The following is a 20184-nucleotide window of genomic DNA, read 5'->3' on the forward strand; positions in this document are numbered from 1 at the left end:
TTTAAATCGCAGTTCAAGCCTTCAAGCTTTTGATAACCTTAAGGGAGACCGTCTAAGTTTAAGTTGACTCACTTCAGCCAACACATTCAGTGAATAATTTTCAAATTTATTTAGTACAAACAGTAACGCCGATTTGTGCAAATACATAGACAGAGTTAATAGTTCATATTTTTTTCTTGAACGTGATAAAGATTTTGATTTAATTTCTACAGTTTTATGCAGTTAAAATAGTTCAAGTTGCGAATCTGGTGACATAAAAATAGGCTCAATAAAGCGCGTTATTCACCCGTGTTGCACATGTTCCTCAAAGTAAGGAACAAAAGCTCGTTCCTCGTTCCTCCTGATTTTCGGAACGCGTTCCCGTTAGAACCTCCACCTCTGGAAAATGAACTCGTTCTCGTTACAGTGAAAAATGGAACGAATCGTTACATTGCATTTTGCTGGTTACCATATTTAGTTAGATCAAGCAAAATTATCTTTTGTATCTGTCCCATCAAATGGCAACATACGAATTTGAATGCAGTGATGGAAGGGTGCCAGGAGAAGAAGAAAAGCGGATACATGGTTTCATTTGTTGATATATATGCCTTTAAAAATCTCAGCTTTCAAGCATATCTTTTGATGGGTGATTCAGACGAGCCAAATGTACTGTTACTCCGCATTGCACGAGTGTTTTACAACAACCTCACACTTTTCAATCTAATAAACACCCTTGTTCGAACTTCAGAACTGTTGCTTCTCGATGTGCATTTCTGCAAGACGAGCAAGCGAAGTAGGGGGTAGGGCTTTTGGAAGGTCAGTCTTGAAAACTGCAAGCCCTTCGGCAAGGTTTTATTCGTTGTTCAGTTAGAAGGTGGGGAGGAGGGGAGAAGAAACAAAAATTAATTACTGTGTACATTTTAAGGGAGCAGTATTCAGGTACAAGGATGCGTTCGATGTCAGGTAACCTGTACTTTTGTTGTAACTGTAGGTATCTGTGGAAGTTCCGTGATGGATATAGTCGGCCTTATAATTCTGGATGTACGAGAATTCGTGGAAGCTAAGAAAATAGCTGAGCTTGAGACGTCCCTCCTTTCTGTGCTTTTCCTTCCTCTAAAAATTTGCTTTTAATAGCGCAGGCTCGGGCACTGAAAAAAGTACAAATGTCCACTAGCTTTTGTTTGAGGACAGAGGGCAACAAAACACAAACCATGTGATAAGTGACTAAAAATTTACCGAGATCCTGCACTTGGTAAAGGTATTGTTTTTGCACTTTTAGAATTTTTCTCTTAGAAATAAAATCCAAATTACCCCACTGGACAAAAAAAAAAAAGAGGAACGCCATTCTTTTTTCTGTTCCAGTAAAAACGGAACGACTTCCCGTTCCAGTTCCACCGATGCAAAATAAACTGCGGCGTTCCTTCGTTCCTCCCGAAGGGAACGCGTTGCAGTAACGCCGTTCCTTGTAATGCCGTTTTGTACAGCACTGTTTCTTACATACTTTCACCATACCTATTCTACATTTTTACCATGTATTTTTCGTCGTGTATATTTTCTGGGTCAATGCAGGTAGCAAAAGTATTCGTTTTGCAAATTAAAAGAGATAACAAACAATTTTCGAAATTATCGACCAATATCAATCCTTTTTGTATTTTCTAAAGGCCTAGAAAATGTTATACAGTCTCGTATTATACATTTCAGGAATATGTTTGATTTACTGTCATCATCTTACTTTGGTTTCAGAAAACGCCGTTCAGCAGAGTTGCCTTTGTTAATTCAGAAAGTGTACGTACTACAATATTCCGAAACAAGAACTGTGGTTGCTGGCGTGTTTGTCGACTTTACTAAAGCATTTGAATTTGTCGACCATAACATTCTACTTAGTAAACTCAGTTACTATGGTATTCAAGGTATACCTTTATTACTTCACAATTCTTATTTGAGTCCCCGCTTTCAATTTGATAATATATCTAATCAACCATAGGATCAGAAACGAAATTTCAGGTGTCCCTCAGCGAAGCATACTATGGCCCCTTTTTAACCTATATATTAACGATATTGTGGATATAGATCCTATTGCTAAATTTGTAAGATATGCTGAAGACAGCTGCAGATTACTTCCCTCTTCGAACATCGATGAGCTTGCAGATGCTGTTAAATTTATTTTATTCAAGTTACTGACATGGGCATGGGATTACGGACTAAGCATTAACACTGATAAGTTCAGTACCTTTCGTCTAAAGAATATGCAAGTTTTTGTGACAACACAAAATTTATTTAAATTTAAGTTCAATAGAAACTGTAAATAATTGTAAAACGCTCGGTGCAGTTTATTCTGCTTATATGTCATAGACAGTAATATATTTTTTTTATTTCAAAATTTTCGCGCGTTGTCGGTTTGACGTACCACCACTGCCTAGCTCTTTCAATAGTTGTTAATAAAATATTTCTAATGTGTTATATTTTGAAATTTAAATGATTGCAGCCTTGTTTGGTGTACAACCACGGAAACCAAGCAAGAACAAATTTTGTACAAATTTTGTAGAATCAAGAACAAATTTGTACAACCACGGAAACCAATCAAGAACAAAACAGTAATATATTTTGTCAGGGGTGGTGACCAAAAAAACAGGAAATAAAAAGGAAGAAATAAACGTTTAATGTGGCGAACTTGTGCCAAAAATAAAAGGGTACAAAAGATAATAACAGAACGTCGCGGGCGTCGAAGTCGGCGAGACAGCAGAGTCGAGCGCTGGGGCGAAACTGACTCCTGCTTGCCAGGCGGAGCCGCTTTTTGTACACGCGTTTGCTTCTGGAGCATTCGATGTAGAAGGTTCGACGCGTAGAACATTCCAACCTCGAATCAGCCAGACGGTCCTCGAATTCACTAGAACATCACATTACAGTGTAAACAAAAATGCGTAGCCACGGCCAGGACTCGAACCCTGGCCATTCGCGTGGGAGGCAAGCGCGATAACCGTTAGGCTACGGCCGCGCTGCCTACTTGGCGCGCGGCATTACTCCCCCCTTAAAAAGTGCATCGCCTCGATGCAACACAAAACAAAACAAAGCACATAAAAAGAACGGAAAACTAAAGAGTCATTTGAAACACATAAGATCCACAGTCCTATCGAGCGTAGTACGGCTTCAGGCGCACGACGTGGACGACTTCAGGTCGTGATGGGCGGCGTGATGATGTTCTTGTTCCGTCGGGCATCACCTCGTAGTTCAGCTCGCCGAGGCGACGAAGTACCTTGTAATGTCCAAAGTACCGTTTCAGCAGTTTCTCACTGAGGCCGCGGCGACGGATGGGCGTCCACACCCACACCCTGTCTCCAGGCTGGAAGTGAACGTCCCTGCGACGAAGGTTGTAGCGGCCCGCGTCGACGCGTTGCTGGTCTTGAATCATGAGTCGGGCGAGCTGGCGGGCTTCTTCGGCGCTTTGAGCAACCACCTGGGCGTCGTCGCTCTCATTGTCAGATGGCTCATGGGGCAGCATTGCGTCCAGCATGGTCGTTACCTTCCGACCATGTACCAGCTGGAAAGGGGTGAATCCAGTGGTCTCCTGAACGGCCGTATTGTAGGCGAACGTGACGTAGGGCAACACCTCGTCCCACGTCTTGTGCTCTACGTCGACGTACACAGAGATCATATCGGCGATTGTCTTGTTGAGTCGTTCGGTCAGCCCGTTGGTCTGCGGGTGGTATGCAGTGGTTCGACGATGGCCGGTGCCACTGAGACGAAGGATCTCTTGCGTCAGCTGGGCCATAAACGAAGATCCACGGTCTGTGATCAGGACTTCAGGGGCGCCGTGCCGGAGGACAATGGACTCAATGAAAAACTTGGCGACTTCAACAGCCGTGCCTGCTGGAAGGGCTTTCGTCTCGGCGTACCGTGTGAGATAATCGGTGGCGACGATAATCCAGCGGTTTCCCGACTTTGATGATGGGAAAGGGCCAAGTAAATCCATTCCGATCTGCTGGAACGGCATAGACGGGGGAGAAATCGGATGCAGAAGTCCTGACGGCTTCGGTGGCGGTTTCTTGCGTTGCTGACACTCGTGGCATGATCGAATGTATAGGTGAACGGTCTTTGGAAGCCTCGGCCAGTAGTACCTTTCTCGAATCCTGGGGAGCGTCCTGCTGTAGCCAAGGTGTCCAGCCGTTGGGTCGTCATGGCATCCTTGGAATATTTCGTCTCGAAGGCTGGCTGGAACAACCAACAACCATGCTGTGTTGTTGTTGACGAAGTTCTCCTTGTACAGCACCCCTCGCCGCATGTAGAATGTATGCAGGATTCCTAAGAAAGCACGGGGAACCGAACTCGCTTGTCCCTCTAAGTGCTCGATGAGCGCTCGCAGTTCAGGGTCGTCTCGTTGGAGTGCTGCCATGTCGTTGACGTCCAAAGCGCCGAGGAAACACTAATCGTCGTCGTCTTCGATACAGGCAGGACCAGCCTCGACAGGAGCTCTTGACAGACAGTCGGCGTCATGGTGCTTCCGGCCGGACTTGTACACAACGGTCATGTCGAACTCCTGCAGTCGTAGGCTCCACCGGGCGAGGCGTCCGGAGGGGTCTTTCAGATTCGCGAGCCAGCAGAGCGAGTGGTGGTCCGTGACCACGCGAAAAGGGCTTCCATACAAATATGGGCGAAACTTCGTTATTGCCCAGACGACAGCAAGGCACTCCTTTTCAGTTGTAGAGTAGTTCCTCTCCGCCTTAGACAGCGTCCGACTCGCGTATGCGATGACTCGCTCTGCCCCATCCTGCCTTTGAACAAGCACCGCGCCCAGTCCGGTGTTACTGGCGTCCGTGTGAATCTCTGTATCAGCGAACCGGTCGAAATAGCCAAGAATCGGGGGCGTCTGGAGTCTTCGTTTCAGCTCATCGAATGACCACTGGTGTTCGTCTGTCCATTCGAACTTTACGGCGTCCTTCGTGAGGTGCGTCAGCGGTGCGGACCGCTTGGCGAAGTCCCGAACAAATCGTCTGTAGTAGGCACAAAGTTCGAGGAATCTTCTCACGGCCTTCTTCTCAGACGGCGGCGTAAATGCAGCCACGGCGCGGGTCTTCTCAGGGTCAGGGAGAACACCTTTGTTGCTCACGACGTGGCCAAGGAACTTAAGCTCACCATAGGCGAATCGACTCTTTGTTAGCTTGAGTGACAGGCCGGCGGTCTTGATGGCTTGAAGCACGGCTCGAAGTCGTTTCAGGTGCTCGTCGAAATCTCGTGAAAATACCACGACGTCGTCGATGTAGACGAGGCAGCTCTGCCATTTCAGACCTGCCAGCGCGGTGTCCACGACACGCTGGAAGGTGGCTGGCGCAGTACAAAGCCCGAACGGCATCACTTTGAATTCGTACAGTCCGTCGGGAGTGACGAAGGCAGTTTTCTCCCGGTCGCGTTCGTCGACTTCAATCTGCCAGTAGCCACTCTTCAGATCCATCGACGAAAAATATCGGGAGTGGCGCAGTCGGTCTAACGTGTCGTCGATGCGGGGAAGCGGATATACGTCCTTCGTTACAGCGTTCAGTCGACGATAGTCCACGCGGAACCGCAGGGTTCCGTCCTTCTTCTTTACAAGGACGACTGGGGACGCCCATGGACTTCTTGAGGGTTGAATGATGTCGTCGTCGAGTATTTCTTGGACTTGATCCTGAATCACCTTCCTTTTCTTTAAGGAGACTCGATACGGCGACTGGTGGACAGGGAGCGCGTCGTCGTCGGTAATAAAGCGATGTTTCGCCATTGGTGTTTGGCGAACTTTCGACGACGTGGCAAAACAGTCACGGTATTCAGCGAGGAGATCAACCAGTTGCCTGCGCTTAGGAGCTGGGAGCTCGGGGTCAATGTCGATCGGCGGCGGCGGCGTGCTGTTCTGCGACGAGGTTTCTTCGGAGATTGCGGTGACCACGACTGGCGCCTGAAGCTCCTCAATGTGGCCCACAGTCCCAGGCAGCACACAGCATTGGGCCAACATTGGATTTGAGGTGGCAAAGAATGGCCCAACAATGGCCCAACTGAGCCATATGTTTCCCAATATTGGAAACACATTGGACAATAATGGACTATCAAAGCCAATGGTTTTCCAATATTGGTGATACGTTGGCATAGGCTGGTCAACATTGGACTGTCGAAGCCAATAGCTTTCCAATATTGGATATATGCCGGCATAAGTTGTCCAATATTGGACTGCCGGAGCCACTAGCTTTCTGATATTGGCTATACGCCGGCATAAGCTGTCCAATATTGGACTGTCTAAGCCAATAGCTTTCCTATATTGGATATACGCCGGCATATATCCTGTACAATATTGGACTGTCAGAGCCAATGGTTTTCCGATATTGAATATACGCTGGCTTAAGCTGGGTAATATTAATCTGTCAAAGCCAAGAGTTTTCCAATATTGGTGATGTCATGGTATAGGCTGGTCAACATTGTACTGCCATAACCAATGGCTTATCGATATTTGTGTCGCCTAGGCTGTAGACCCGCGACCCTCTTTTTTGCATTGCAGAGGTAGGAAATTGGAAAAGAGTCATTCATGAGCTCGCTCGGGCGAGAATTTTATTTAGCCAACTTCATGGGGCGTGCGTCACCGGGGCTTTATAACCGCTATCACAAATACCTCCTTAGCTGCCTATAGGACTATTGCAGTTTTTTGCCGGCTGCTCTCCCTCCGCATTGCCTTACCTCGGCGGTGACAACTTAATTCCGTTTTTTAGATTTAAGTATTTTTGTCTTTTCTCATGTGTTTTGTATGTATACGTAGCGTTAACGTCTTCTCTTTGTCCGAGCCCCTGCCATGTTTGTATTTCTTTGTGCGTGCTCCAGTTTTATATTTAATGTTTCTGTAAATATTTAGTCTTTGTCGACGCAGGTGTCAACAAACATAAAGCCACCGCTTACGTCGCAACCGAAGTGACTTCTACTTTTAGTTTTACGAGAGTCTATCGCACTATAAAGTCATATATTAAACTCGAGTGAAGTCTCATGAGGGTTGCTTCGACTGCCAGTGCACATGTCATCAGTGTAGGCAGAGCAACGACGTAGCAATCGCGACGCGAGAGCATACTGCGCCTCGATCTGGCCGGCCGCGCTCGCTCTGCGGAAATGTGAGCGTGGGACTCTCGAGCCCCGTTAGCTTACTGATCCTGCAAGACGCTACTTTGTTGTCGCGAATCATTTGCCTTTCGAACGGTCGCAAAGCCGTTGCGCCCGGCGTACCCTACGCAGCATATTTCAGAAACCGTTCGCGCAGCATCGCAACTTTCTTACTGCGAGCGTCGGTGATTCATCGTGTGTTGAAAGTCGGACGATGTGCTGTTCGAGGTGTCTTTTATGTGAAATTCTTTCGTAACAAAATTTGAAGTTTAAAAACGCGAACCTAACAGTGTACAAACAGTTTTAAATTTATTGATAAAAAATATATTTATATATTTATAGATATATTTTGTACATCGTGCACAAAAATTAGTCGCGCTTAGTTCTTCATTCTAAATTATAATGTAAGTTATACGACGCAAAACATACTGTCGTCACACTTGCCCCGTTTAGAACCACTTTTGGACTGGACAGTTTCTTTAGAAGTTCGAAAGCTGACCTTCAATAAGCTGTCCTGTTAAATCGGTAATGACAGCAAGGTAGACGCTATGCGTGTTTAAGGCCAATCATGTCTCCGGTTAGGGTCACGTGACTACTGTCTCAAAGCTGGCGATAAGGCAGAGCACGGAACCTGCCTAAAGCACAAGGTCACGCGTAACTTCTACTGCACTATCAACCTTGGGTAGAAGTGACAAATTCTCTCGCTCCGTTCATTGTTGAGATGCCCCTGAAGATAAGCCTTTGTAAGCGCACCCCACCCCCGTTCTGGCCTGCTTGCTTTGTACTCCTTCTCTCTTTTTTCTCTCTCTCCCTAAGCTGAAGGCGCGGTTGCTGTGCGTACTCGCCGGACTTGAATCCGCTCTCTGTGCGCGGGTAACGGCAGAAGTGTGATCATGTGGTTTGACGGATGACACATTACCCGTTGACAAACTCGGAATGCCTGCGTCGCAAGGACCGGACCTAGTTTCGCGCGTGATGCGGCCTGCGGGGTGCAGACCCGCTGTGGATTTCGCTTCTGTGGTAAATGGTATCTCGTTCGAAAAGTCCTACCCGTGTCGATTTCTTCAAAGAGGCCCAAGACATTCTTGTGAACAGTTTAGTGTCCGGTTCGGCAAATGGCAGCGTGTGCTACATTGTGTTGAATCTTCACGGATCACTTCCTTGTAGTTTTTGTGTTTGAGTGGTTGTTCTGCAGTGCCCGTGATGACATATAAGTCGGATTACATCTTTCAAGTCCAGTATTTTCAACGTAAGTGTGCTGCAACCTACTTGATGATCATTGTCCGTTCTTGTATGGGCAATCTTCCGGATAACCTCTAGAATTGGGCATTGCCTATCTCCTGGCAGCTGGGAGAATAATTTTCCCGCAATCTTACCGACAGTCGCCTGCCATTATCTGTCTGAAATAATGTCACAACCGCAGGTAGAATACTGACTTTTTTATTCTACCTGCGTTTCGCAAAAACACGTTTCGTTGCCACCTTTCTGGTCGACATTTATGTTTCATCGACATTCGTTACGCGAATTGCGCGCTGTAGGGGCATTTCGTCACGCGTGTATTCCTGAGGCGCGTGCTCACCGAACCAGCCCACCCTTTCACGCCGCTTCATGCCAATCTGAAGCGGTTCATTGCAACAAAAAAAGAAGAAAAGAAAACATATTTTGAGTTTTTTTATGAAACATCGCGTGTTGATGAAACGATCTGTCTATGAAATGTAGTTCGATGAACTGATTGCACCGCCAATGAGGGGCGACTAGTGGTAGAATTTTGGCGAAACAATTCTGTCAGCTCCAGGGAGACTGGACACTACCCAAGAATTACCCCGGTTGTTGCTTGCTTTGCAGTCTTTTTAATTGTATCACAGCTGAGTAGTACCTCTTCACATATTACGAATTGCTGAGATTGTGCTTGTCTACAGAATAAGCTGTGTGTAATAAACTGTTAGGAGATTTCAAAACAATCCCTTGTGTCTGTTTACCTTCCTTTTTGCAAACAACTTGGCGAGGGCACTTGCAAAGAGCTGGGCGAGTGCAACGATGGCCAAAAATCAGCATGACGGCCAACATTGGATCGGGTCGCGCTTCCAGTGTTGTCCAATATTACGCCGGTCTTCGCCAATGTGGGAGCACCTTGGCTGGAACCATGGTTTAGCGATGGCCCAACATTGGCACCAATGATGGGGCCGACATTGGCTGGAACAATGGCTGAACATAGGCCCAACATTGGCACCGATCACTGGGCCAACATTGGAAAGGGTAGCCCTTCCAATATTGTCCAATATTGAGGCCGGTCTTTGCCAATGTTAGGCCAATGTCGGACCAACATTGGTGTGCTGCCTGGGGTGGTACCCTTCGTCAGGTGCTGCGGCTTCTCTCGGAAGTTTGTCACAAGAACAGTTGTACGTCCTTCTTGGAGATCCGTTACGCCTCTTGCGACGCCAATTCCTTTTTCTAGGAGCAGTTGGACGCTGCCTTCCAGAAGAGCTTCACCGTGTATGGCTGCGTCGGTTATAACGGTGACGAAAACACTCGACCGCGGCGGTAAGTTCCCATGGTCGGCGATAACTCGGATTGTCGTTGACGTCGTGTTGGTGTCCACCGGTGGTAAAACAGGTTTTCGCAGCCTCAGTTGGTTTGCCCCGAGGTCGATGACGGCGCCATACTTGCAGAGAAAGTCCATTCCAAGGATAACGTCCCTTGAAGAGTCTTGCAGAACGACGAACTTCACGGGGCACGTCTCACCGTGGATCTCGACGCGAGCAGTGCATCTCCCGACTGGTGTGATGAGGTGCCCTCCGGCGATTCGTATTTGTGGTCCATCCCACGGCGTGGTGACTTTTCGAAGGCGGCGGGAGAGCCTCCCACTCAAGACCGAGTAGTCAGCTCCGGTGTCCACGAGTGCTGATGCGTCGTGCCCGTCAATGACGACATTTAGGTTATTGGACACCGCTGCCGGGGCGTCGTTTCGGTCTCTGGTAGCGTTCGAGTCGGGGCCCTCCGACGTTCGTGGAGGATCTTGGCGTCGGTCGTCTTCGGCAACTCCACCTCCAGGGGTTGCCGCGCCTAGTTTCCCCGGCGTGGAGCGAGGGGCGACAGGCTTTCACGTCGGGGTCGGTGCATCGGCGAAGCTGGACGTCGTGGCGAAGGCGACCGGAACTCTCGGCGGAACGCAGGCTCGGGGGACTGAGGTCGTCGCAGGTACTCGTCGATTTCCCGAGGCCGTTCACCATAACGGGGTCGCTGGTCGTTCGGGTGGAACCCGCGCAGCCCGAGTCGACGCTATGGGCATCGGCGGTAGGTGTGGTCTGCTTCCCCGCAGTGGAAGCACAGAGGGCGTCGGTCGGGCGTTCGCCACACATCGGTCTTCCGGGGTGCACGGGGCTCCTGACTGGCGTACTGGAGCTGGTCGTCGCGGCGTCGGTCGTGCTGCGGCGCAGGAGAGTGACGTCGGGGCGGCGCAACATAGGCTCGAGGAGGAGGCGGTGGCCGTCGGGCCACTGCAGCGTAAGTCAACGTGGGCTCCTCGGTGGCTGCCACGGCGACGGGAGCCTCTGGTTGGATGGCTCTCTGAACTTCGTCCCGCACAACCTCGGCGATGGAGAGCGTCGCTGGTCGGTTTGCAGCTGGCAGCAACCGGCGGATTTCCTCCCGGACGACCTCCCGGATGATTTCGCGGATGTCCGTACCAGGAGCGTTTTCGCCGCTAAGCAGAGCGGTTGCAGTGACGCTTGGCTGCCGCTGGTAGTGAGAAGCGCGCTTGGAGGGCGCGCTCGATGTTTGTCGCCTCGCTGACGAAGGTGTCTACGGTTGCCGGCGGGTTGCGGACGAGGCCTCCGAAGATGTCGTCCTTCACGCCCCGCATCAAAATGCGCAGTTTCTTTCCCTCGGTGGCCTGAGGGTCGGCGCGGGAGGTCAGGCGAAGCACGTCTTCCACAAAGCTCGTGACGCTTTCATTGGGGCCCTGGGTCCTGGTTCGCAGTAGGTCCTCGGCTCTCTCTCGGCGGTGGTGGTTGACGAACGTAGCCTTCAGATCGGTCTTGAAAATGTCCCACGACGTCAAAGAGGACTCATGGTTCTCGTACCAGTGCTTGGCGGTCCCCTCAAGCCAGAAGTAGACGTTGTGCAGGCGCTGCTCGTCGGTCCAGCCATTGTGGCGGGCAACGCGTTCATACTGGTCAATCCAGACTTCGACGTCTTCGTACTGTTCGCCATGGAATGGAGCCGGTGTTCGAGGAGCGACGGGTAGGTAGACGACGGCAGGAGCGGCGGGGGTCTGCGACTGGTTGGCCATCGTCGGCTGCCTGGTCCTGGGTGGTAAAAGTCCGTATTCCGGGTGTAGCCCTTGGGTTCGGCGACTTCATCGAGTCTCGATCTGGTCTTCGTTGGGTCCTCGGGAGCTTGCGTTCGGACTTGTAGCGCGGGAACTCGGAGGGCTGCGCTGCACGGACATGCGGTACCCCGCACCTCCACCAAAATGTCACGGGTGGTGACCAAAAAAATAAGAAATCAAAAGGAAGAAATAAACGTTTAATGTGGCGAACTTGTGCGAAAAATAAAAGGGTACAACAGATAATAACAGAGCGTCGCGGGCGTCGAAGTCGGCGAGACGGCAGAGTCGAGCGCTGGGGCGAAACTGACTCCTGCTTGCCAGGCGGAGCCGCTTTTGTACACGCGTTGGCTTCTGGAGCATTCGATGTAGAAGGTTCGACGCGTAGAACATTCCAACCTCGAATCAGCTAGACGGCTCTCGAATTCACTAGAACATCACATTACAGTGTAAATAAAAATGCGTAGCCACGGCCAGGAATCGAACCCTGGCCATTCGCGTGGGAGGCAAGCGCGATAACCGTTAGGCTACGGCCGCGCTGCCTACGTGGCGCGCGGCAATATGTCATAGACAGTAATATATTTTTTTTATTTCAAAATTTTCGCGCGTTGTCGGTTTGACGTACCACCACTGCCTAGCTCTTTCAATAGTTGTTAATAAAATATTCTAATGTGTTATATTTCGAAATTTAAATGATTGCAGCCTTGTCTGGTGTACAACCACGGAAACCAATCAAGAACAAATTTTTCTTTTTCGGGAAAAAACATTTTCAGAGCCATCTACTATGCACCCAATGATTGTCACACTGAAAACGTGTTCAATAATTTACAATAAATAAAAATGTATAACTTATATAAATATGTGCTGGGCACCACATTCAGAAACGCAAAACGAAATGGAACTACGATTCTAACAAAACTAGTTTAATTAGAACAAAATACTATACTTTATGCGACCCGCCACAATGAATAATGAAATGTTCCTAAATGAAGATTAAGTTATGGACAAGAAATGTTTAGGTAATTAGTTCCTAGTTATCTCAACAGCTGCATAAATAAACATATAAAGCTTGAGTTACTTTCCGTTTATCAGTTCCGCTTTTTTTTTCTTGAATATTTGAACATAAATGTGGATTTCATACTTACTCAATTATTGTTAGTTTTAGTTCTGCAATAATCTGTTTTCATGTGTACTGTGTACTACCTACACAACGTGGTTTGTACCACTACCGAGGGGGCTCAGGCCTTGTCAAGCATCGTATTGAAGTTTTTTCTTTTTTTCGCCATATCTTTTAAATGTAAAATAAACATTATTTTTGTTACTATTAATATTAAATCGCGGAATCAGCGGCCGGGATTCGAGCCCGCCACCTGTTGAAACTTAAAGGGACCATGAAATGATTTTAAAATCGAGTTTCATCCACCGCACGTCGTAAAAGGTGTGAAAAGAAACACAAAAACACAAAAATAGGGAGCCCAAAAAAATTATTTGCTATAGAACTTTTAAAAGAAAACTGGACTCTTTTGCGCCTTCCTTCCTTCACCTGTTCACTACGATGCATACGCAGAATCGGTGCACGTCAGCCGAATCCACATCGCCTATTGGGTAAGAGCCTACCTCACCAGCACCGCGATCGTAAACAATAAATAGCCGGCGAATGTTTCCTAAAAGTTTTGTTAAATAATATTCAGATCCACATTTTGTAGCATAATTAGAGATGTGTGGCGAAAATTGCCAAATTTGATAATGCTGAGAGCCAAGCGCCATCTATCGTGTGGTAAACGAAGCAACTACTGCGCGTGCGCAGTAGGGCAGGGCCGCCAGTTACTTGGGTGACGGCGACCGACGAACATTTATTTTCTTTGTTTTCCTTCCTCTCAAAACTCTGACTGACTGAACGTTTATTTTTCTACGTGTTCTTCCCGCGCGTGCCGACTTCAAGCAGCAAGAAAACAGTACTTAAAACAGACCACGACGAACAAGAACGCTGGATTCACCGACTCCGACGAAGCGTATAGGCCTAGCAGGCATTCCGACTCGGCGCTGCGTTGCTTCGTCGCAAGACCGTCTGCCTACGACCGGCTGGCGTGCTAAATGGAATATGCCCGCGCGACCCTTGTGGACCCTTCCCGTATTATAGTTTGATCACTGACCTCAATTCTAGATTAAGAGGTGAGGAGGTCAATCTCTTCCCCTTGTTTTCCGAGGCAGTGTTGACGAACACTCGTCGAAAAGGGACTCTCGTCGATTCTATCTTCTTGTTTTGTGTGATATAGAGCTGAAATAAACGCCGTATGGATTGCTTTCGTAACACGGTATGTACACTTTGTTATTGGTATGCCATTTTTATTCTGACAGACTGCACGTCACTGTCGACCCCGGTCCAACCTTTCTTTGCCGAGTGTCGCGTCAGTATCGAGTTGCAATCGTAAAAGAACGGTCCCGAAGCGCTTACCAACAGCGCGAATACAAGACTTCCATCAAGCGCGCGCGTCCGCTCCGAGTTTAAGCAGGTATTTACGTGGCTCTTGCTGACACTCGTAGTTCAAACGTATCTTTTTTAACGTCGGCTCGCTCCTGCATCTCCGAGGCCGCGAAAAACGCCATCTACGTCGCTTTGCAAACGACTGACACGGGCCGGCCCTTCTGCCAACAATGACGGGGTGGTGACAAGACTCGCTGCACTTCCCAACAGGCATACCGGCGTATGGGACTAGTCCCATGCTGTCGCTGTAGCGCAACATATCTCATTGAATTTCGCTCAGCTGCGATGCGGCGATGAGAGGCGCCGATTCAGGAAATGCGTCGGTGACATCAGCGCAGTAAAACCTACCGGCGCACCCCAACTCGTTGCCGCTAACACTCCCATTCTCCTACTGCCGAGAGAACTTCCGGTTCCGGAAACGGTCTACGTCACGGCTTCTTTTGCGGTCAGTTGGAGAGAATGAAAAAGTCGATATTTCAATAATTTTTTGTGTAAAAGTTAATAAACCGAGACGAAAACGGATGCCTGTTCGGCATTCAGTGAACATTGACGGTTTAATGTAAAAGTTATCTGGAAAAAGTAAAAAGGTCATTTCATGGTCCCTTTAAGCCGGCGCTTTGCTTCTGAGCCATCGAGGCGGCTGGGAGGCGAATGGGAAAGGGATCGGCCATGCGTGCCGCAATGGAGGCATCTCACTTACCACCTAGTGTAAGTGCACAACCGCTGTCGCCTCGCGTCGTGTTAACTGTAGTCTTTCTGCCCGCGCGACAGCTACGCTGGAGTTCTGCATGAGAAGGACACGAGGAGGCATGAGTTGTCTCGTGCATGGGTGCCTACCTCTCGTGAACAACACTCCAAAAAAACATCCGTTCTTGACATGTTCTTCGCCGCTCCAAGAACTCTTCCACGTCGTGAAGAACTGCTTTGCCTCAAACAGTGTCGCCCCCTGGCGTACCAGAGAGGCAAAAGGGCGATGAAGAACGTTTGCGTAAAAATAGTCTTCATAACGTTTTTTGTTTTCTTTTTTGTTTTTTTGTTTTGCAGCAGCATGGATTTTTGGTGAGTTCTTGCTGCATGCCCTCAATTAGTAATTCTCATAGAAGTTCTATAGCCATGAAGTGGCGAATACCATAAAAGTAAGATGCTCTTGATCCTTTATTTGTCACTGAAATTCTTTTGAAATGCAACACTTGGCAAAAGAGCAATGTTTTTTCTGGATGTTGCACATAAATATCAGGAGTAAAAAAAAATACATTCCACTTAGCGCAGTGTGCACGGCAGGACAACACAAAAATAGCAATGTTGCACGAATTATTGATTGTTTACTTGCGTCAGAGCTTCGTAATTAACTCGTTTGTGGTGGGCGAGTGATTTCAATATATAATTCATGCTCTAAAGGAACTGGATGGCCAACAAGTCATCGCGATGTACAGGACAAGCGCGAGATCAACGCCGTTTCAAAGGACAGTTAGGCGCGATATAAACCGTACGTCGAATGTTTCGTGAAGACCTACGCACAGAGGTTCGACAATGCAACACGGCACGCAGCTGGGCGGGACCGTGCGCATAGCAGACCCTACGAAAAGCTCGGCTACATGTCAAATGATGGAGAACGCTCGTACCCCTATTTTAACCGAACGCCAAGACAAGTGGGAGGGCAAAGTAGATATAGTGTTTTAGTTGAGCATGGCACAGGGGCGGATCCAAGGGGGGGGGGGGGGGGGGGGAGGGTGGCGACGGGGGCACCCGCCCTCCCCAAAACAAGCTCGACCCTCCCCCCTCCCCCCTTCTCGTAGTGCAATTTGACATGGGGGGACCTCCACTGCACGCGAAAGAGTGGAAGAATAATATTCTTCAAATTTTCCGCCCACCCCACCCCCCAAAAAAAAAAGAAATACAACAACTGAGTTCTGGATCCGCCCCTGCATGCCAACACATTAATCGTATGTTAATATTCACAGTGATAAGAATAATGATGAAGTTTGTGCTTACATGCCAATAAATTTTTTAGCTGCTACTAAACGAACTTCTCGCTACTCCTAAATGAACTTTTGAATACTCCAACAAGTGGTCCAAAGCGACTCGAACGAATCGCATTGCTGTAAATGTAATCTATAAAAGTCACAGTTGCATGGCTTGTCAGATATAATAAATCTCTTTTGTTTCATTTAACTTCATTGTTATCGCTAAAATATAGAGTGCATATAAATGATTCTTTGGAGCCGTGCACCCACTGTTTAAATTACAATTTTTTTACATAACATAAAATAAGACTTCCTAAGGTCCATCTGGTACACAACTTTGTTTTTCAGATGTCACATTGTGTGCATGGCACTAACGTTTTTTTCAGGTTCCACATCATGGCGTAGGAGAAGGTACCACCAACATTGCAGACCACGTAGAGATAATGGCTGCTGAATGCTCCAAGGATGCACCAGATGTGAAGCTGCTACTTAAAATGATGGCACAGACGTCACAGCCAAGGAGGATAGCCATCGCTTGCAAAGCCACCACTGATGTTATTTAGTTGTACCCCGCCCTCTGCATTCCCGAAGTGGTAATTTCACCGCCTTTTCCAAAAAACGTTCAAAGCAATGGACAACCTGAATGGTGCATCAGTTTTCTCTGGTTTTGAGTCGCTTGCACCCCAAAAGAGTACTAAGAGACTTGGGCAGTGTCTAAGTTCAGCTAACAACCTGGATTGCAGCTGCCTACTTGCAGTGCCGCTGTGCTCTTTGTCTGGGTTTAGCACCTGTTTATGCCATGCGCACTGACTGTGTATCGTTGGAGAGGGGCATCATGAGAAGGACGGGGCAAGAAGTCTTGTTTTGCTGCAATTATCTTTTTCCTGCTTCCACACCTGATTGGTCGCCTCGCCCACCTCGTCTCCAAGATAACATTTTTATCTATAAAGCATACCTCAACAAGAAAGGGTCTAGAAGTTTTTGCAAATCAGTTTTTGTTTTCTTTTGTTAGTGGTCAAATAATAGATCTGAGCTCGGTAATGTGCCACATATGAAATCAGACCATCTAGAACGCTTCCTCCATTTTCTCAAGTCCAAAATTTCAGTGACTCATGGAAGTCCTCTAGGGGAGTTACAACCAGTTGAATATATTTGATCTCATCAAAGCTAGAGCTTGATGGGCTTTTAAGCTAACATTTGTAATAATTTCCACAGTAGGGTGTAACTTTAATGCTGGTTGGCCTTAATTAAATAATAATGCCTTGCTCTATTAACCCAGCAAAAAAATTACCTACCAGCTACAAAAGGACCTGGATCTCATGAAGTGGACCAGCAGAATTTCAAGTGTACAAGCAAAAATGGAATAGGCAGCCGATGGCCTACTTCAGCGGATAATGAAGTTTCACCTTTCTGACTACATTCGACAACTGGAGGGGTTTGAAGAAACCTGTCCAGGGAGTGACAAGCTGCAAGGTGCAACTCTTTTCTTAAGTTTAAAACTGACCGATTTTTGAAATACCTGAAAGTGATTCATGAGGCTTTTGCGTATATTTTATTTCTATGTGTTGTTTGCTTGCGTATAGACCGAAACGCGGAGCGGCTGTGTTTACCAACACGGCCGAAGGCCGCGCATGCGCGGTAGCTATGGGGGCAAAAGCAACCCGGCCCTCCGTGTTTTTGCTATTGCGTTGTGTGGCGTGCGCTCGTTGTTGACGTTATAGGGACAATTCTAGCTTTATTTGTGAGTCGTATTTCCTCACAAGGTATGTCGTATGCTATGCCCGGCTATTTGAGCTCGTGGCCCGAGCCTGAACGGCAGCGGTATCGAAACAAACTGCGTGGGCGGCGTTGCCTACGAGGATCCGTACGCCATAAACAAGGCCTGCTGGACTTCCGACGTAAAGTTTCTGCCAGGGAACTCTACGGCTCACGTCGTCGTATATTTAGTTTTTTCGCCAAGCCAGTTCACGGCTGTCACGGTGCAGGCGTACAAGTCTCTCGAAGTCTACGATTACTTAGAGTCGGTTTCCGCACTGCCGGCGGGATCAGCAGACTCTGGGTCTGCGGAAGTGCGTGTATTCATTAATTGATTAAATACACACAGCATCTTTAAGTCAAGGTATGATATTTTTCCTACCCTCATGACCACAAGGCATGACAAGCAGTAACGGTTTGTCCGTTCCGCAGTCTTAGCGGTAACAGGTTACAAGTAACGGCGTTGTTGGTAACGCGTTACATTTTTAAGTAACGTAGTAACCTACTCGATACGTTTTCGACACAGTAACGGGTAACGTATTTATGTTACTATTTCAAATAACGTAGTTACGTTAATCGTTACTACTTCCCAAGTCTTAAAGAAATTACACTTCAATTTTTTCCGTGTTTTAGGCGTCAAGCCATGTTTTTTTTTGCGTTTTTTTCTCGTAAGTATTTAGGTGAAACCGTAAAAAGAGATAAAGTAATTATGTTCAGTTTCTGCATGAACATAATGTTTCTTGATATATGACCGGTATCGTCAAAACCGTAAAATGTGTTAAATTATAATTTAAAAAAAGTCACGCAAAAGTAACGTGCGTTACTTTTTATCGGTAGCGGTAACGCGTTCCTTTTATTTTTAGGTAACGTAGCTCAGTAACGCGTACCTTTTATTTGCAAGTACCGAGTAACGTATTTCGTTACTTTTTTTTGGTAACGCCTACGACACTGCCGTTCCGTTGCCGATCCCCTTCGGGTAGCACGCCCGGGCGTAGCGAGCCTCCGACGAGCGTTTGGCTGGTGCTTTGTGTGCGAACACCATGGGAACAAAATCCAAGTGGTCTCGATCAGACAACGGTTTCCCTGCACATAAGCAAGCCTCGGGACGGAGATTGAAATGGAAGCAGCACTTGCCTTCAAGAATGTGTGTGCCGCACAAACGGCCGTCCGCGCGAAGCGACCATTCTTTTCGATCCACGGATATTATCCACCTTCTATGCCTTTCAGAGTCTGCTGGGAACTTGAGGAAACTCACTCCGCTGCTTTTCTTGTAAATTTTGGTGCAATTAAGGGCAAGACATCTTCGCGGCAAGCTGAAATGCTATGACGCCCATGCGAAACGTGCGCGCTTTTGCCCACACCCCCCGGCTCCGGCGCGATCGGAGCGCCACCGCTGCTCCGTGACGTCAAGCCCGCGTGTCGGTCTATATATTCTACCGACTAGGTAATAAATTTTTTTGTTTCAAGTTAGCGCTGTTCGGTGTTCATTTTTCGGTTTTTCTTTGTGTGCACTCTTCCCACCAATTAAGCTTGAGAATCTCTCAAATAACTATTTACCGATGCAGGGTTATAAAGCAGAAACTGCCCCCCCCCCCCCCCCAATTGTACCTGAGAAAGGAGCTCTCGGCAAACAGTTTTTTTTATTCTTCTTCCAGGGTCTGACGGTGGCCATCTTGAAAAGTTAGATTTTGGTGTTTATTTGCTTAGAGATATGTGAGAGGGTACTAAAAAGCGGCTAATTGGTAAAAAATTATAGTTTTCAAAGACTAAAACCAAAATCATGCTTTGAAAGCAGGTCCTAGATCTTTAGGAATGTTGCTACCTCTGTGGGGGATCGGTGGCCGAGTGGGCTGAAGCGCACACCCAGCTCGACGCGCGTGGAGCGAAAGCTCGCGCTGCAGAACCCAGGGATCCTGGGTTCGAGCCCCACCCCTGCCCGTTTCGATCTGGATGAGCATCGTACCGGCGTGCGGTCGTGTATCACTACTGCGTGGTGCACGTTAAAGACCCCAGGCTAGCGGTTGTACTGCACTGGCTAAATTGCTCATCTACAGTGTAAACCAGTGTCGCCCCTACTGGCAGACCAACCTTACGCTGTATAAATCACTAAACGTCCAATTTGACTTTTTTTGCTACCTCTGTGCTCAAGAGTTTTGGTAGTATGAATAGTTTTGTTTCCGTCAAATTTTGCGCACAGTCATTGTGGACTGTTTGAAGTCCTCGGAGTTACATTTTGCAGACTGATTGCAGACTCTTTCAAAACCCTCGGAGTTCTAGGAAAAGTCCATTCAAACTTTTCAATATGTGTAATGAATCTGTGAAGCATGACGTTCCACTAGGGCGTGCATTACTTGATCTATATGTTGTGGGAACCATGGGGTTTTCTCTATCCCTATCTAGGCATAGCTTCAAGCAGGCCGTGGGAGTCGTCGTAACCAATGGCGTCTACCTCCCGGATACAAGGAACCACGAGGCCGAATTCCCCAAATGGGCCGGTTCTCCCTTGCCCATTTGGGTGAACGCGCCATCGGCAGATCCTTGAGAGTTATAATATACGCGACTGCTAGAGG

The sequence above is a fragment of the Ixodes scapularis genome, unplaced genomic scaffold (genome assembly GCF_016920785.2).
Source record: "Ixodes scapularis isolate PalLabHiFi unplaced genomic scaffold, ASM1692078v2 PGA_scaffold0__279_contigs__length_252992795, whole genome shotgun sequence".
Lineage (NCBI taxonomy): Eukaryota > Metazoa > Arthropoda > Arachnida > Ixodida > Ixodidae > Ixodes > Ixodes scapularis.